At 39.9% G+C, this 19,577-nt stretch overlaps 1 protein-coding gene across 1 annotated transcript in view; it reads left to right on the forward strand.

The window, feature by feature from the left end:
* mbo (nuclear pore complex protein Nup88) overlaps nt 1-19,577 on the forward strand; it is a 65,026-nt gene that overhangs the window by 27,248 nt on the left and 18,201 nt on the right. The window lies entirely within an intron of this gene.

The following is a 19,577-nucleotide window of genomic DNA, read 5'->3' on the forward strand; positions in this document are numbered from 1 at the left end:
CATATTGCTGGCTTTCTTTTTTCCAGGTCGTCCGTTCCCTCGAAGCGTAGAGGCGAGACATCCTAGGGGGGTTGGATAGATTTTTCTTGGCGGACTTAATCTAATCCTCTGGTATAAAGCGACGATTGAGGAGGTTCGCTTCGTTCTCCCACTCCGTCTTCCGTCCAAAACGAAGGCTTCCAAATGACAGATAACTTCGGCGACTTGGGCTATGTCGAGATATTTGATCCAAATATAAATTAAGTTGGATCTGTTTGCAATCTATTAACTGCACTGGGTATTAGTCCGCATTAATCTTAAATCTGTTCGTTTTCAATCTATTATTTTATGAAAAGGCACGTAAGAAAAAAGTTGAATTTAACGTTCATTGACGTTGACACAAATTTTTTTACAATATTAAACTTGTTACTTGTGATTATCTATGTATTAAAAATTAATTTATTAGGTTTTTAAGTATTTTATTTTGTTATAAAATATTTTTATGTTAACATATCTAAAAGTTTATTTTAATGTTTATATGCACTATTCCGGAAATAAAGCTATCTGAGTATATATTCTTCAACCGTAATGTCTATTATACGCCCGTCGTCCCCCAAATGGATTGCTCAGTGATGATTCTGCAAATGATTAATGATATCCGAGATCATCCTTCGCCTCCATTGCTTTCTTTATCCATAGAATAAAGAAAGCAATAGAGACGAAAGATGTCCGACCAAATGTCCATAGGATGTCCATCAAAATGCTACAATCGTACACATAAAATCAATTCACATTTATCTATAATTTTAATTTAATTTATTTTGTGAATAAGAATAAAATAATTTATTATTTAACAGTAACAATTTGTATAACAATAACAATTTCGTCTGTTTTTTATTTATACAATTATCACTTGTGCACTTTTGGTACATAGTGAAGACTTAATTTAATCGACTGAGCAATGTTGAGATGGTTAATGACCGAAAGTCAGAGGTGGTATCTTTTCCTCGGCTCCTTTCGTCTCGATCGAAGGCTAGCTCGTGGAAAACAGAATTCTCGTCCCGGATCTTCAGTAAGAAACTGCATTATAATTCCAGTCGCCTGCCGGCTGCTAACGATCCTCGACTAGCACCGGGAGAAGAGATCCCTTCTTTCTCCGTCTCTCTTTCAGTGCCGTTCTCACTTCTCGCCACCACGTCCTCATTTCTCTCGACTTCTTAGCCAATACCCCACAATTAGCTTATCCTGTTAAACTCCGACCTCTCTTGCTTCGTTGAATTCGTTAAAATTAACCTTTCTGGCAAGCACCTGGTTCGACGTAAACCGCAACGGCGTCCCGGTCTAGTCCTGGCTTTAGCTCTCGTCGAGAAAGAGTACTAACGACGGTAGGACCGATTAAATACACTAAAATAAAGAGGACGATTTTAGAAAGAAGTTTTCTGCTTAAAACATGCTGCTTTAACTCACTACTACATTCGTTAAAGCTCTTTAAAATTATCACGTTGAAAAACTTCTAACAAAAATCTTGCGAGAAATGTAATTACAATGAAAAATATGCAAATTTATATAATTTTGATACATATGCTATTAATTTCTTTTTATATATCATACTTTACGCATTTTTATGCTTCTTTTACAGATTCAATGATTTTCCTAATTCAATCAAAACGTTTGAAAATATAGCGATACTATAAATACAGTATATACAGTATATACAATACTGTCGGATCGTAATTCAGCGAACGAGAGGAAAGCGTTCCAACTGACACGTTCCATCTGTGGATGTGTTCGTTATTCGCGTGTGTTAGTCCGCACACGTAAGTGTCCTCGCTTTTCACAGTGATCCGTCGGCGATGGCTCACCAAATCCCCACAGAGCCACATAGGTAACGTTGGCCCCCGTATACGAACCCATTATCAAAATGGGCTCGTTTCTTACCCGGACTTGTCTTCATCCTCTTATTGGAATTTCTTTCATCCCTGCAGTTACTCTCGTTCCTTCGTTCGTTTATTCGTCCGTTCATTCGTTCGTCCATTCGTTCATTTTGTTACCCCTAATGCCACGAATCACTGATAAATTAGGTACATCCATGCGAACCATGACTTTATTAATGGCAGGTGATAATAGCTCTTTTATTCGCTGATGTTAATCAAGATGTCTAATTATAGAATTATCGAGACTACATTTTCGATTAACATTTTCTTTCCTGACTTGAGCTCTTTTTTTTTATAAGTGACTGTCTCAAAATTGTTAACTTTATTTCAGTTATAAAAAATATTTGTAAAGACTAATGTATTAATGAATTTTAATGTATTATTTTAATGAAGTATAGTAATAAATATTGATACTATTTATTATTACTGTTATAAAATGTATGTATAACATAATATTATTAAATATTAATAATCAAATGAAATCTATTAAATATATTAAGATTTTTAAAATTAACAAAATTTAGAGTGTTCGGAATAATTGTTTAATCAATATAATTACGCAGTTTGCCAAGTAATAGATTATTGTTTTGACCGTAAAACGCTGGTCAGCAGCTCCCTTTATAAAGCATTCCAACCTTGTTCCGGGAATCCCACAGGAATCCCAGCTGCCCTCCGTCGTAGTGGACCCTCTCTCTCGACCTAGGTCGAGATCGACGGCCTCGAATGTCTCTTCTGTATCCTACCCTCTCTCGCTTTGCTGCCTTCCTATACGTTTGTTACTCGAAGATAATACGATCAAAACCCCCGGTGTATAAATTTATGCTCGGCACGTTGTCTCAAGTGAAATCATCTGGTAATACTAGGCGCAAGTGTCACTATGTGTTTTCAGAATTATCTTTATTATTGGGAAAAACAGCTCCTTATTGAGCGAAAAAAAAAGAAAAGAAATTGTAATTGATCGTAATTGATGAAATAATAAACAACATTATAAAGGATATTGCTTACATCATTCAACGTAGAGTTTGTTTGACTAATGATTAATATTTTTCTTGATTGTAGTTTTAGCATTATGAAAGTACAATGGATCATTGGTCATTTCCTAGAATGTACCGTTTTAAAGTGATTTGCGTCTGAGCAGAGAAAGCATAAAGGTCTCCGATTACATGGCGTTTGAGGAGATATAGCCACTCGCTGGCCACTACACGACCAATCGAGGGTCGTTTCTACCCCGAACTCGTGAATAGCCTTCGAACCGTAACCCTCGTGACCCCAACCCCATCGTTCCGGATGCAACAGGTGATATCCTTTCTCGATATCAAACCCATATGCCGTGCTGCAACATCTCCCCGATAGCACTCGCCAGAAAGATTAATCGTACGTTTTGCGTATTCAATGTTTTTTTAACTTCTTTATTGAATTTAATGGCTGGAATTTATGAACTCATTGAACGTGTGAAAACGTACTTCTCTGCATCAATTGTCACGTTATTAGATAACCATAAAACATTTTATTGAATGTTAAAGGATAAAAAGGAGTGATTTAAAGCATATATAATTAATACTTTAAAAAAAGATGAAAATAGTTCTCTAAACGATCTTTGATATTATTGCATGATATTATTATCCGATATTATCAATCGATAAGAATCATCTATGATACTTTGCATAAAATTTTATGCTTCTACGATTTTTAATGTTGTGACATGAAAGTTGAATGAAATCTTAAAACATCTTGACGGGACCGCTAAGATGACATTTGGAAAGTAAGGAATCAATGCTTTGCAGGCAGTGATTTATGCGGGCAGAGGGGTCGGGGCGACCGGGTCGTTTTTCGAAGTCTGTTTCCGATACCGGAGATCATTAATATTTTAATGCGTCTGTCATTTTGTTGAACGGCAAAGGAAGAGGAAAACGCGGGGTCGCTTCTAGCGAAATCGAGGTCTCAATAATTACGTCACTCGCAGGCGCGCCCTGCTTTTGATTCATAGCACAACAGAACTGCGAAACTACGGTGGGGTGGGTCTCTTTGGATAATCGGAATTCAATTAAACTATTAGCATCAGACTTCCTCTACCCTTGGAAGGAGTGGGTGATGGCGACCGTGTCGGTGAGGGATTTAATGCGATCGAACCACGTTTAGGCGAACGTCCGGAGAAAGGAAAACCGTCTTTCAGAGTGTTGCAGTAATCAAATAATAAATGTCTAGACATATCGAAATATCGCGATCGTCTCTTTTATTAAATATTTTATGCGAAACTCTATCGTGGCTTTCAATTCTACATAGTCATAGTATTGGGGAGGAAGTCTGCTCTTATCTTCATAATCTTTTAAGAATTCAATACAGAGAGACATATATCAATAATATTTCATGGCAAAACTATTTTTCATGTACTGCTGCAACCCTCGTTGCAATCTACACTGATCTAAGGATTAAACGATAACCTCTCTCGATTTCTGCGATTCGTTAAACGATATGAAACCTAGAGTAACTTCGAAGTAGTAGCCGGGAAAGATCGCTTAAGCTGACGTTTGGGAAGAGGGTATTTCCTCACGTGCGCGTGTATGTGTCCGTGTTTATACGCATTTCCGTAGGTTTTTGGGGGAGTGAGGTTTAGGAAAACTGGAGCATCAATATACGGAGCACGGAATTCCAACGACGACACGGAGAAAGACAGGGCAGGCGAGGAATCGTCGAGGGTGTATCCGCCAAGCACTATACATCATACGTAATGTCGGATCCGATTCTCATATTATATCCTTATACGTGGATAGATAGATTTATGTTGTGTGTGACGAGCGTAGAACGAATTCAGGCATTCAGCTCAGACGTTCGCGATGGCGCAGGAGAAACGAAAATCGACAAAGCTACTCTTTTGCGCTTTCGTTTCACCGATGCGAGAGAAACTCTACTCTCTTGAAGATCAATGTGATAAGATCGTCTTTATTTGATTCTGACGTAGAAAAACAAAGAATAGCCACATTTGTTTTAATATAACGTTACATTTAATTACAAACAATGCACAGTCAAATTTAGAATAAAAAATTTCCATTTCACAAAATTCGTAGTATTGAAAATTTTATTTTTAATAAAAAAACGAATTATTTTATATTATATAATGATTATAATAAAATTATAATGCAAGACTGCAAAAGAATCACCGACTAATTGAAAAGTTAATATTTTGATAAAGTTAATTAATATTTAGAACGCGGGACGATTGTAGGAGGATAAAAATACATAGATACAATTTAATATTTGATACTTTAATTTTTTCTAACTAACCGATATTGATTCGAAAAAATACATTTAGTGGCAATCTTCCGATTATACAAGCAAGAAACGTCGGGCGCGAAGAAATAATGGCAGCTGATTTGAATTTTACGGCGGTTTCGAAAGCGTGGATGCCGAAACGCAATTTAAATTATAGTACTTATCTGTATATAATTTATGCCCTTGTTTTCTTGGCAACGCACTATACCGTGTCTACTTTGGATGAAAACGCGTTTCGCGGAAAATCGACGGTAGGAATCGCGTTGGAAGAGGGGGTACGACGCGCAATTTAAATTATCCTGAATAATTCTCGCAATATCCGATCTTTATGGCTCGGAAAATGCGACCGTCTTTCCGCAGCCTATAACGACACGATTTCCGCCGCCGGATAATGGCCTTCTTAATGCTCCTCCAATCTACCATTCGGCGAAATTTTACAAACGACGTTCGAATTTAGTAGCTCTCAGCTTTCGATCTATCATCTCTATTTTTCCCACGAATAACTTTAATCTTATCATAATATATTAAGCTTCTTTTTATGATAAATTTGCAGATTTTACTCCTAACATTGTGACAAACAAGCTGAAATGAGATTGCTGTTATCGATTCGTCATTTATATCAAAATACTTAATTCAAGCATTAAATCGCATATTCAAATTGCCATTAGCTGAGATATCTTCCGTTACGTAGTATCGAAATCACGCTTGTGTGAAAACTAATAAAGGCGACATCCAGCAGGCAATCGAACCGATTGGGGGAAAGAAAGGCCCGCCATGGGGAATGGCTTGCGGTGGCGCGGTCGAAGGTATATATCTTTGATTAACGACTGCGACACCGGCTATATATAAATAGCACGGAGACCACGATACCGATCGAGCCCTCAGACGCACTCGGTAGCACCCCGCTAACAATAAGAAATATCGCGATGGGTAATTTATTATCGATGGCAAAAAGCGTCAGTCGGCGTATCCGACGGGGCGTCGTCGCCACCGCTGTCGCCGCTACGCCGAACGAACAGTTTGGTCCCGGTTACGAATAGCTCCTATTTATTACGTATATGACGATCTTGCACCCATCGCCGACTTGCTTCCGTTGTTAATTCCGCATCCCAGGACTGCGTCGTCGATGAGCAATCGCCGCGATCTTCATAATCGATCGTCATAATATCGTTTCGTTCACAATATGTTTTGATGTTCTTCTTGTGACGCACGATGGTGTCGTAGCGGAAAAATTAATTTTTTAAAGTTTCAATTTTGTATGTAATTTTATCACAAAGTGGTGTTTAAAAATATAATATATTAATTGTGAATGATTCTTTTTTTTTTAATCTTTTTTATTAATATTTTCAATGGACAAAGGTTAAAATATTTCTATTATGAAGTATATTCTAAGTAGTATTCAATTTTGAATATATTTTTATATCTTTTATTGATAGATCATAATTATAAAAATTTAAATTAACTTTGAATCTTCCTCAGAATATGAGAAATAAATTTTTGTTGATTGTATTTATACATAAATATTGCTTTAAAAATGTCTTTCTTTAAAAAAAGAAAATATAAGTTAGGTAATATATTTTCGAATTATCCAAACTTCCCCAAAATGTATTTTTGGTTTAAAATAAAAAATAAACTTTAATTTAAAAAGACATCAAACATTTACCTGCGCGTATTTGCGCTATTGAGAGAAATTCGTATTTTTATTTGGAGATCTTTTTCTTTCGATCTTGTATCTAGGTGCAAAATGCAAAATCTTTTCTCCAAGACGAACTTGAAAAATCTAATTAATAATTTTAAAAATTATTTAAAAAACTTATTCTTATTTTTTGCAATAATAAAATAATTTAAAATATAAATAAAATATAATAATTAAACTTAATACAATTTAATTAATAAATCATTATCTTTAAGTTAAAAAAATAATCATAACTCTAGCTGTTTAAGTTAAAAAGTTACACAATTTTTTTGTGAAGAATGTGTTCTGGCACTACTGGTGCGACTATCTATGTTCTTTTTCTTAAATCAATTGAGAAAGATATATTGAAAAAATACAAACTAACATTTTATCAGTGGTATATCTTAATCAGTGCTTTGCTTGAGTATTTTCATCGAAATAAATTTATTTTATTCTTAAATTTTTGTGTTATTTCTCATTAATTATATAATGTGTGATGTATGCTTTTTCAAATATAAATTTTTAACAAGTTATTACATCGTCAATCGTTGACTATTGAATGTGGACAGGGGAGCGCGAAAGCTTACGAGGAAGGCGCATAAGCAAATTGTGAATATGATAATGCGCCTTCGCAATCCGACGTTGTATTTCAACGACGTTTCTCCTCGACTGCTCGGTCATTTGTTTTCCGGAGCTCTAACTCCATTTCACGACAACCTGACGAATGGGAATATTCCCTATCTCCTATGATTGCTTGAAGTGAGCGATTTTCACGCCAAGGCGAAATACTGAAGTAATATACTGTTGCGAGAAGCACGAGAGTTATTTAGGAATTTTTGTTTGGCGTCTTTCTCCACAATTTTTTATAATCTCGTAGAGTTATTAAATCTTTTATTAATAACCATGGTTTTTATTAAAATTACTGGAGGAATGTTTCCTTATTCATTTTTCAATCTTCACGTGCAAGAAAACTTGACAATCTTGATCGTTAAGTCTAAGAATAATATTTTGAATTTCTTTAAAGAAAAATTAGCTCGCGCATTAGTTGAAGAGAAAAGAACAGTTAGCTTAAAAAAAAAAAAAAAAAAAAAAAAAAGAAGAAGAAGAAGAAGAAAAGTATGAGGAATTTGATGTACCTCGCGCACTGCGATATCCAGCAAAGACGCTCTTCATGGGAGCGACGCGCTTAGTCGTGCACGACCCGGAATTTCGCAGAGACAGACCGGAGGAAGGCCGGGGGAGCACCTTTACAGCCGCGCATACGTATCGCCGAGAATTTATATTTTAAATCGACTCACATTAGGAGCGCGCGTTTAAACCGCGGTAAGGCCGCATTCCCTCGCGACCGAGGGCCGAGAGAAAGCACGTGCCACGTGGGCTTCCACACGTCGTATCAAACGCGCGTAATAACGTGACAAATGGCCACTTTACATGGCGACTACCGCGGGACATTCTTGCCGGCGCGAGCATTATGGTTTAACGTTTGACGTCGGTCTCTTTAACCCCGCCGCGACGCCGGCCCCTCCTTCATCTTCCATTGTCGAGCCTCCTTTAGGACCGAAGGGATGCAGAGGGTGCGACAACTCAGTTTAGTCATTCCGACACCCGCGAAGACAACAAACGAGCATCAATATGTTTCGTCGAGAATCGTAAAATCTCGTCGGACTATCTCTTCAAGCTTTCCCACGTGCGGAAAATATCGTAATATTTCTTTTCTTCTTTTTTTTTTTTTTTTTTTTTTTTTTAATTACGATATTAATTTGAGGATTTTAGGATTAACAGACGAAATATTAGATACATATCAGTTCTAGAATTATTTTAAATATTTGAGCACAGCACCGTAGCGCACTGCGATCGTAGATCAGATAGTAGATCATATAAGATCGAGGCAGCCAACCAAAGTTTTGATTTACATATGTCACGCTTTTAAAATAAATCTCGGTCGGATACGCTCGGAAAGTACTTCGGAAAGTTACCTGTTACACGCGGGCTGAAAATTAAACCGGGATGCCCGTGTACAGGACGCGCACGTGTCCGCTCGTAAATGCACGCGCGCGGAACTCACGAGATATTTTACAATTACTGCGAAATCCATTAAGGCAAACCGAAATAGCGGCGTACACGGGGCCCGCATATACATATACGCGTAAGAGCGCGCAGACGGAAATTCACGAAACGACGAGAAGTTCTTGCGGAGTTATACGATCTTCTCGTCGTCCTCTCGCGGTAAGCTAAGTCACGTCGAGGACTAGTTGGGAAAACACGCCCCGTGGAACTTGCGGATATTTATGTTCACTCATTCGTTTGTCTCGTTATTTGTTCGACTATTCCCTTTAGGCACTAATCTCATAGGTTACTATTAGCAGCGAGAATATACGAAATCGTTGTCATTGTTCACTTCAATTTGTGAAAAGTGAAAGAATTTGAACGAGTTCCGAATGTGAGCTTTTTCAAAGTAGAATAAATCAATGTATAGTCAAACATTGAAAAGGATATACGATAAAATGCGATAAAAAATGTGATAAGAAAATTAATGAATTTGAATATAGTATTAAATTCAAAAGTGAATTTGAATAAAGTATTAAATTCATTATTATATTTATTAATGTCGTAAAACAATAAAAGAGAAATCCAAGTTGTATGCCAAGATATTTGAACCTACATCAAGTATACTACTTTTAGTTTTCTTCTCTGTTTATATTTTCTTAGCTCTTCGTACATTTGGCGTGGATTAGGAGATCTTCGCATTTATACACAAGAATGAAAGTCTGATAATAAGATCTAGCCAAAGTACGTAGAGAATCACCTCGCAAAATGCTACGAGAGGACCTAAGATACGACACTTGCGCTGTGGTTTTAACTTCTGGTTATATTCGTGGGTAAGAAATTCCTAAACTCAGGCGAGCCGTATCTATCTGTGCATACGTACATTTACATGACTCACTTACATGAGTGTGTATTGTACGAAAACACAGGATTGAAATCCGCACCCTTCAGAATTATGTGGAGTTGCAATTCGGAAACTGAGAAATACTGAGGGATATTTTTAGGTATTATAGAAAATACAGCGGTAAATTTATTCTACATTCGTATTAATCTGTTTCTAAAATAATTTTAGATAGGTTCTGCAAGGCACATTGCATAATGATGATACCGTAACTAAAAAATATTGTAATTAAAAAATATACAGTAATTAAAAAATATACATAAAAATCGAAATTTCTCCTTCTCTGTAATCTCAGAGATTGCGAAATGTCTTGGCTTTGCACCGAGCAGCGCTTTCTTGCGAGAAATACATCTCTCTCCTCTGTGCTGATAGAAACACAGTCACGGCGAGGATATTACATATCACAACAATGCACGGACTGGCGTGTAAAAACACGATGTTTTCGACAAAGCTAGAGAGCAGCCGGGAATTGCGGGTCGAGTCCGGCGATGGCTCGGGAGGAGTCGCGTGAATAAAAGGGAAATGTATGGAAGGAAAGATCTAATTTGTTCCTGTCGGGTCCGCTTTCGGATGCGTAGGTGGTGGTTCCTGAGGGAAGAGGGAGAGTGGTTTCGGGGGCGGAGAGGGGAGGGGGTGGGGCGGAATTAATATTCATAAGCGTCCAGAGAGGTTTCGAGGGCGGGGTCAACTTACATGTATCTTTCGCTACTGACCCGAGCCACCGGCGCGATAACGGTCGGGAATTAAAATACTGCCCGCAGGTTTTAACCCTTCTTCGTCGTTCGGGGGTACGCGGCGTACGCGAACGTGGCCGATGTCCCACAACCCTTGATGGTAGTGGTGATGGTAGAGATGGGTGGTGTACTTCCACTCGGAGATCCTTAAAACTTCGGATATAACATTCGCGCAATCTTTTGCGGGATCTACTTGCTATTGTCCCGTGAAATGTAAATCTGGATTAAAGGGCGCCGTTAGGAGGAAACTGTGGGGGAGGTTGGGGGAAAAAGCAGGACCACAATTGTGGACCTCACAAATTCGTTCTGAGAATTCCTAACGAATGAATACGACGAGTACATCTTCGAACGCGCATACGTGTTCAAAATGCATTGCCTACAAAACGTAGCGACTTATCGTCGCGCTGATCTAAAGTAGAGTTTTAATATTGTTAAATTTAAACTGCACATATTGTATTAATTATATCTTAGAAAATTAATTTCTAAGTTTTTTCTAGATTTTTAGAAATTTTTTAAGAAATAAACTTTTCCTACTTGAAAGACTATTAATCGATTAAAATTCTTCTAAAATTTTTATTTAATAATACCTTTTATGCAAACGAAGTTTTATGCAAACTATTCTTTTCATGATAATTTTTGAGACAAGCTTATTAAATTTATCTTTTTACGTAACAAATGGTATTGAGTTCTCTAGGCGTGGGTATTATTTCAGATTGATAGATCTGTCGCGTTAAAAAGATGTCGAGTCGTTACTCGTATGTTACTCGCAGTTTACTCGTCGGATATCATTAGCCGAGGTGACTCATTGGACACGAAGTGACACAGCAACCAAGAACATCTCGAAGACGGGGCTGGAGCTAGATGAGCCAGCGCTTCCCGCGGTACACAATTAGTCCTCGGGTATTAATCCTGCCCGCTGGCCGTTACCCGACAGGATATTATGCCGCTGAAGGCGGCGAACAATGCGGATTATATGGGGAAAACGCTTCGATAGCGTTTCTAATACGGAATCCACGTGGGTGGGACGATGGTGGTGGAGATGATGGTTCACTACCACCAGCGTGCCGGTCGACGGCGGTGAGTACGCCGTCCTCGTAAACGTTAGCCCACGAACCGACTTAACTTGGCTGGCAATAATAAAATGATATAGGAGGCGAAATATGCATTTAAATTATCGCCCCGCGATAATAATTTGCATACCGCTGCGCGGCACCTCTCCGCCAGTTCGATGGGCCCCCGGTTCGCTTAGTTTAGCCCCGTTTAATTTAAATAATACTTCTCGGCGCGGGGGAAGCCGAGGCCGAGGCAAGATATACATAAAATCGCCATAACATTATAAATTATAACTGATACGGCTTATATCGCGAGAGTGAGAGCTCCGGCCTCCGCTTTCTCATCCTCTCTTTTTCCCTTCCTCCATCTCTCTCGCACGCTTTCTATCTTCTCTTCCGTCGTCGTCATCGTCGTCGCGCTGAGATGCGTATTCGGACGATTACGAAGGATACCTAAAGGGTTCCTGGTCTGATTAAGGTGCGCCAAATGAGGCCCCTCGATCCCCGAACCATTAATTTCGAATCACGGAAGCGGAAAGAGACCGAAAGTTAACCCCCGGACGAAGGGTTGACTCTTTCGCGGTGGATGATCGTAGAGCAATTTTTGCAGACAATGAAGTATGTTTTAATTTAAATGAACGCGGTAGATTTCTTTATTTAAATATATAAATGCGTCTCAGAGCAACTCGCAAATGGCAGCTCGAATAGCCTCCTCCAACACGAAGGATTCATAATCATAAAATGTTCACGTCCATCATTCCCATTAGCCTAATAACGGGCGGAAGAATTAATAATCTGCCAGTGGATCGAAGAAACTCGAATTCTATGCTAATCAAATGGCGGTCATCGCGCTCGGGCGATATGAATTTCTCTCCCTTCCATCCCAACGGCGATTCCACGCTCGCAATTGCCATCACCAATTCTATTCGCACGCATGCACAAGCATGCGAAACGTGCCGCTTCGCCTCAAGGCTTTATGTTATTATTTTATCAAGTCGTAATACAGAGAGGACGACCAGTGTGTTTGAACGCTCGTGTTGTGTGACGACAATTACGTACAATGTGCCACAGAAATCGTATCTTATTATAAATTATAGATGTAAGAATCTGAATTGAAAAAAAGTGAAAGAGATTTCTTCAGCTCCGAGATGTCTGTAACTTTGGAATATGATCGTTCTAATCAAAGATCGAAGTCTCATGCGACTCAAGTTTTCTTTTTCTGCTTGTTTTGATTGGATAATCAACATCCAAGTGCCGAAAGATGTTCGATATTAATAAATAATGCAAAGTTCGATTATATTTGCGGCGAAGCCGCGCAATTTTCGCGACACACCCCATATACATACACGCACTTTGGTGGGTTTTCTCATACGTCGGATGGCCTCGTGCTATCCGTGCCGCGCGATGCTCACCCATCGTCGTGCCAGCCAGGCCACGCAATTCCGCAAAGTATGCAGATCTAAGAATTCAAATGGCCGCCCTATACCGCCCGTAAAATGGCGGACAATCGCGCTCGTAAACCACTATATTAAAATTCTATATCGTCCCCCGTGTAGCCGTCACCTTCCATCCCCCGACCGTCGGTTACCCCTCTCTCCGTACTCCGTGCGCTTTTCCCATTCTTGCTCGATGGTCCAGGCGTAACCCTCCGCGTCCACCTACCGATCCTTACATTGTACTGAGTTTGCGGGCTATTCACCGGACACGGACGTTCGCGTTTATATGCGTGCCGCGGTCATGCGTGCGGACATTGGCGCCTCGTGGCCGAAGTATAAAATGAGCGAGCGCATCTACTTGCGGAAATGAGCCGGAAAAGCGACGGATATCGCGTCGCGCGGTAGGACATAAAAAACTAGTAAGATCCTTCTTACTCCTCCTAGGTGATTAAGTGGACTTGCATTTACGTTCAACGATAATAATAAAAATATAAATAATGGATTTCTCATTAACGAAAAATTTTTGATATGCTATTTAGGTCATCTGACCATTATTATTTCCATTTTTGCGTATGCATATGCCTTATTTATAAAATATGCAACATAATATAATTCGACAATCGTTTGTCTTCTTCTATGATTTATTTATGAATTAATTATATATATTTTATATCCGATTAAGCGAATATCAAATTATAAGATAGAATAGAATGTTTACGCAATGTTACATAATCAAGAATTTCTCAAACTTGTTATTACATCAAATTGTTTTGTACATTTATTTAATGGATAATAATGCGATTGCTTGATGTGCATATTGTAAAAACATCTAATACGATTGATATTTATAATATTGTATTTTTTTTAATATTGTATCTTCTAAAACTCATACGGTTGTCGTACTCGCTTCGTTGCATTCACGATCATTCACCGGACATTCGCGTTTATATGCATGTCGCGGGCATGCGGACATTGGCGCCTCGGTTCTTGGATGTCCGGTTGAAGAGCATACATCTAAGTATATGCACATAAAGTATGCATATCTCTACTTCAGAAAATAATGATATATCAACAGCAAAGGCGCCGGCAGACAATCGAACAGCACAGCAATGTCGCAAGGAATTTTATTTCTTCGTCGATAATACACGAAGAAAAAAATTCGTGTAATAATTGGATTAAATATAAACGCATGGAAACAATTTATGCAAATCAAACAAATTCTATAAATGCGCGAAAGCGAAAATTTCGGTATTCTTTTAATATCTCAGAAAACAATTCGCGAACTTTACCCTTCGCTTACGTGAGATGTAATATACTTCAATTTAAACAACCGAGTCGAAAAGAATTAATGGCAGTGACAGGACAGAAACGGTCAATTATATCGAGCTAGCCGACGAATGTGAAAGATAACATTTCAAAGAGGGTGGCGATGAAACGTACATACAAGCAAGCGTAATCGCAGGAGGAAAGGACATGCCCCGTGATATCGGCGAATTCTTTTACGAGATGGGGTGCCGTAAGCGCGTGAGGAGGGTGAGGAAGGAAGCGGAAGCGAGTAACCGTAATGGCAATTACGGCTTCGCGCATATCGCTGATTCACGTGTGTCTCACGTGTGTACGCAACGGCGAGAGCGTACGCAATAAGTTAATCGCGTTAGCGGCTCGCTTGATTAAACGAGCGATCAGCCTGATGGCTGCCCGCCGTGGGTGCGGCGCGGTCGGACATTAATACAAAACTCGATTGTCATTCGTCGCCTGACCCCGCAGCCCCCTGATTACATCGATTCATTAACCGTGGCTGCCCTGTCGGTGTACCGTAGCGATGTACCGGGGCCACGGCCCCGAAAATCAACTGACCTTTATCAACGTCCTGTCGTAGAAACGAAATTGTCCGCACGCGATAAAACGCGGTCAATGATTCTCCGCGATCGATATGTAGCCTAAGTAGGAAAAAATGGTGCGTTTACGCGACGAATGTAATTTACAGCGCCACACGAAAGAATAGATGTACTCATTACTACGACAAGCCCGAATTCGATATCATCTTTGTGTGCTTTTTTTATCATTATTTATAATTTTATTATTATAATTAGAAATATATATTTATAAAATAGTTATTTATATATAGATATATAGTATGTAATAAAATTTATTGTGTATAATGTTTATATATTTATATATAATATTTTTAATGTAACAAACTTTAGTCTTACATCTCGAAGATCCTTTTAACAATGAAATATCAATGCATGCACTCTCTCATCCATGTTTGCTTTCTGAAATGCGAAATATTCACGAGATTCGATTAATAATCGTCGATTGATCCCACGTTCGCTGAGGCTGACACGATAAAGAGGCAACGATAAAGAGACGAGACGGGTTTCGACGTCGACGAATGACGCCTCCGCGCATTTAAAAGTTTTCTCCTCGTTAAGATGTATTCCCCGGGGTCGTCGTCGGCAGAGCCTAACGAGAGAGTGCCATGTTCCGCACTGTTGTTTCTTTCTCTCCCTCTATCTTTCTTCCACTGTTAGAAACACATTTATTAACGGCAGCTCGGCTCATCCCGCCGCTAAGTACCGGTAAGAGAGTACCCTCCCTGTTGCTTTTCCTCTTTCCTACCGAGAGCCTTCATTCACTTTGGATAGCTGTCTGCCGTCTCGTTCGGGGGCGGAGAGAGAAAAAAAGACGTCACATTGTCGACGCCTTATTAATCCGGAGACGAGGGTGAGAGAGAGTGAAGGCTGCAAGCTTCGGCGAAGATGCTCGAAGTGTCGCGAGGTTGGGTCCTTTGAAGAAATTAAAAGAACAGAGGGTATAATGTGAACACATCTATTCCCAGATCCCCGTCGCACGTCTCTTCTCCCCTTTAACCTCCACTTCGCTATCTTTCTCTTTCTATATCTTCCTTTTCTTCCCTTTCCACGTTCTTCCTTCCCCTGCGAGAAGAGGACCCATTAACATCGCCGTTACGCGAATTCTCGCTAAGCACCAGTCGGATAGACATCTCTCGAGTCTTGTCACGGTTTCTTAAAATCCGGCTTATATCCGAGCTAGCTTCTCTTCTTGACCTATTCTCTAAACGTTTTCTCTCACCTTCTCAAATTTCTTCCTTTTCCGCTTTTAATACTCCATAAAAGGAGGCGAAGAATGATTCTATACTTCGCGTAACAGAACTCTTATCTTATAATTTTACTTGCTAATGACACGTAATCATACAAATCATACAAATCATAAAAATTGATAAAAGATCACCATTAATCATAGAAATTGATGAAAGTGTAACGTATTGTTATCATTGTTATCACTATCGTGAAATATACTGTGCCATTGCTTGATAAAATGCGTGAAATATACACGCCCAATGCCAACTTTTCAACTTTAAAGGCATATCCGGACGCCGGCACTCGAATGGCACGCACTCTCTCGCATTTGTATCAATTCACATTCGGTAATACGCGTGTTTCTGCGAACCCGAAAAGAGAAGTACGACCATTTCGCGCGAAGAGCGATCGTCATAATGTAAGGCATCTGCGTAAGGATGGCAAACGAGGACGTTAGCCGAATAATGCAAAGCAAATCCTGAGCTGAGATATAGTCCGGCATTTGTTCATATTAAGGCGCTGTCATGACGCTCGCAATGTTCGCACGTCGGGGTCAACCCTCCTACGTCCCTATCCGCCTTCTATACGCGACATTTCGGCCGCGTGCCCGCGTGTGTTTTGAAATTATATAACGCGAGAACGCCCGACGTCGTTAGTCAACTCGCGCCGCATCTCGCTGTTAACTATGTGTATCTTGAGCACCCGTTACATCGCCATTTGTCAGGTCCGCTTCGCCGTACGTGCGCAATTTCGCGCGTTAAGTCGCGCGCACCCAGCGCGATATTTCGGCCGACTGTGACAACCTGTGTCCGGGATTTGTCTTGGACCGATGTTTGCCGAGGAGTTTGCAAACAGCGACTAAATGCTGCAATGCGAAAGAAATACATTGCCAAAGATCGTCGCGTTCTCACGTCTCTTTCCAGCAGACAGCAGTCGAAATATTCGCATGCATGCTATGCGTTTCCTGAGCGTTCTCGATTTAAATAGATATTTATTTTTGTATTAAATTTTAACAATAAATACATTTTACCGAGAAATAATATGTGTACGTAAAGTGATGATAAAAACATTTCGCGGGAATCGGCGATCGTCACAAGTGCACTCTGGGATTGTCCTCGGTCTTGAGACATTTCAATCCGACGAGAAGCGAAATTCAGACTCGTCTAGCAAGCAGACTTTGATCATAAGTGACACGCGCGACTTTACGGTAAACCTAAGTTCTAAACTAATAAGGCAACACTAGGGTGACATGATCGGGGAATAAAGAGGAAGGGAGAGAGAGAGGAAGAGTGGAGATGGAGAGACGACGATGGAAGCAGAAGGGTCCAAGTTTCATGTAGCTGCGAACCGGGTCACCGATTACGACGTTGATCGTCTACAGGAGACAACCAAATTGGATAAGTTGAAGGAGTGAAATTTTCTTCGTCGCCCATGACCCCTATTAAACTCAGAAAGATTTCACTCAAATATATTTTTGACTTGCATTTTATATCAATTACACAGCATGTCAAATTTTATTTCTACGCAAAGTATTCCAAACCTCCTAAGTATTGCATAATTTTTAAGAAATTCATATAACATTTTTTTATATACGTGTCTTAATTTTGGACATTAATAACATTTGTGTTCAACATGTTAAACACAAATGAATTCAAAATTAAAATTATTTAGTTCTTATTTTAGTTATACATTTCTGTTATTTTTAATTTATATTTTTTGTATAATTGAGCTTTCTATATTCACTAAAAATATATTCCATATGAAGACCGATGTTACGAAAAAAAAGAATTATTGCTGATAGAGCACCACATTCGTTTCCCAGTCCGGGTTTTCGCTGCCGAAAGAGAACGAAGAGCGCGCGTTAGGTGGTTGGCGGGTGTAAATTTGCATTGAACGAAATGAGGCGCTATGGGGCATTCCAGTCCGAAGTTAATAGCTTCCCAACGATTAACTGTATCCCTCCACGTACCACCCGTGCCCTACCCTCTTCACCGTCTTTCTCTCTCTCTCTCTCTCTCTCTCTCTCTCTCTCTCTCTCTCTCTTCCTCTCTTTCTGCCTCTTCGCCGTTCATCGTTTGCCCTCTCACAACCCTCATTCTCTTTCTCTCTCATTCTCCACACATACATATCGTCCTTCTTGCTTCTCGTCGCACGCGCCACGTCCCAACTACCTATATCGTCCCTCCTAATAATGTATGTCCTAAAGGTCGCGAAATAACTGACTTCGACGGGCGATGAATATCGTATCCGTCGTTGGTCAATCGAGCAAATCGTAAATCGACAACGTAAAAAAAAACGCATAATGAGCATGACTGTTACCTATAAGAAATAGTTCGTCTGCTTTTTATCGCGGCGTTTGTGACTTTTGTCTGCCTGACGGGTCATCAATGGCACGTGGGGGTTGGAAAAGGCAACGCTACTGCGGCAGCCAATAGTTTCCAGGCGTGTGAAGGCGCCACGGGGGTTATAGGGCATAATTTAGTGGACAGTTTGATATACAAACAATCTTTAATGAAATTCTTGGTGTTCATTAATAACGCATTACAGCCTCGCGCGCCGGTGTGTCGGCATCGGTATCCGGGAATCCCACGCTGCCTCTCCCTTTCCCTCCCGTTCTACACCCCTTTTATACCCTTCCATTTTCCTGCTCATACTCCGATGCCGCCGCTTCCACACGTACCATCGTCCGACACCCTTTATCGCTCTGGCTTTTAACCAGCCCTTGTCCTCTCCGCCGGAGTGTCCTGAAATCACCACGTGAATATGTTTTCGCGTTGACAATTCGATTTTTTATTGATTGTACAAATCAACATTCCTTTATTTATTTGAAAAGAAAAAACGAGTTAAATTTATGTTATAATAATTATACCATTTTATTGTCGATGCAATATAATATAATTATTCAATTCAATGGTAATGATTTTTAATAAGCATAATAAAAGGAAGTAAAATTTTGTTAAAGTACTTCTTCATTAATATCTTTCAGAATATTATTCCTTACTTTTTGACTTTGAAAATCCACGACATGCCTCCCGTGAATCTCTGTTCGTTCCGTCTGCAAGTTTTTGCGAGGCCACGTCGGACGCGGGACACGATACCCAATATATTGAGACGAAGAAGTCTCCCCCATCGGAGAAACCCGGGGAATAACCAGCCTCTGGGTAGGAAAAAAAAGTAATTGCCCCTTGATACACGCCGATACCCCACCTGCGGGGATGCCGCCTCGTAATGATGTTCGCGTTGGCGAACTTAGTTCGAAATTAAATATCGGGGCAAGGAGGTGGAACGGCGGGGGTGTCGAAGAGGGAGAACGTCGAAGAGGTATCAGGAGGTATTGCGAAGGGGGAGAAGAGCGAACGACGTTGCGCACCTGCCTTTTTCCCGAGGCGGCACGATAAAAATCAAACTGGAAAACAAACGAGGAGCGGGATCGTATTATAAAGTTT

Source organism: Pogonomyrmex barbatus, unplaced genomic scaffold (genome assembly GCF_055798465.1).
Source record: "Pogonomyrmex barbatus isolate J1 unplaced genomic scaffold, ASM5579846v1 scaffold2, whole genome shotgun sequence".
NCBI lineage: Eukaryota > Metazoa > Arthropoda > Insecta > Hymenoptera > Formicidae > Pogonomyrmex > Pogonomyrmex barbatus.